We start from the raw sequence: 734 nt of genomic DNA, 5'->3' as shown, positions 1-734 counted from the left end.
AAGGACAAGTCATCCATTTTATTCAGTAAAAATACGAGGCCTTGGCAAAAGGAAGAAATGAAGAGGACATTGAACATTATAACTGAGGGCCTTGCATCAAAATATTTAGGTCTTCCAACATATGTTGGCAAAGCAAAAGCGAAGATGTTTGAATATGTAAAGGAAAGAATATGGAAAAGGATTCAAGGTTGGAAGGAGAAACTACTTTCGAAGGCAGGGAAAGAAATTCTAATAAAAGCCGTGGCACAAGCTATTCCTGTCTACAGCATGGCGTGCTTTGATCTCACCAAGGGCCTATGTGAAGAACTGAGCACCATGATTAATAGGTATTGGTGGAGCCAAATGGATAAGGAAAATAAAGTGCATTGGGTCAGCTGGGAGAGGCTTACTAGATCAAAAAGAAATGGAGGCTTGGGATTTAGGGATCTACATGCGTTCAATCTGGCAATGCTGGCAAGACAAGCATGGAGGCTGCTCCAAAACCCCTCCTCTCTTTGTGCCCAGGTTCTTTCAAGTAGATACTACCCAGGATGTTCAATTCTGCGGGCGAGACCAAGTAGTGGCATTTCTTATGCATGGCGCAGCATACTAAAGGGTGTTGAGCTGCTGAGAAAAGGAATCATATGGAGAGTTGGGAATGGCAAGGATATTGACATATGGAGTGACCCATGGATTCCGAGAGGTAACACCAGAAGGGTCGTCTCCCATAGGGGCAATAATTTGATAACTAAAGT

Source organism: Triticum dicoccoides, chromosome 5A (genome assembly GCF_002162155.2).
Source record: "Triticum dicoccoides isolate Atlit2015 ecotype Zavitan chromosome 5A, WEW_v2.0, whole genome shotgun sequence".
Taxonomy (NCBI): Eukaryota; Viridiplantae; Streptophyta; class Magnoliopsida; order Poales; family Poaceae; genus Triticum; species Triticum dicoccoides.
The sequence above is the reverse complement of the archived record's forward strand: the minus strand, read 5'-3'. Positions refer to the sequence as shown.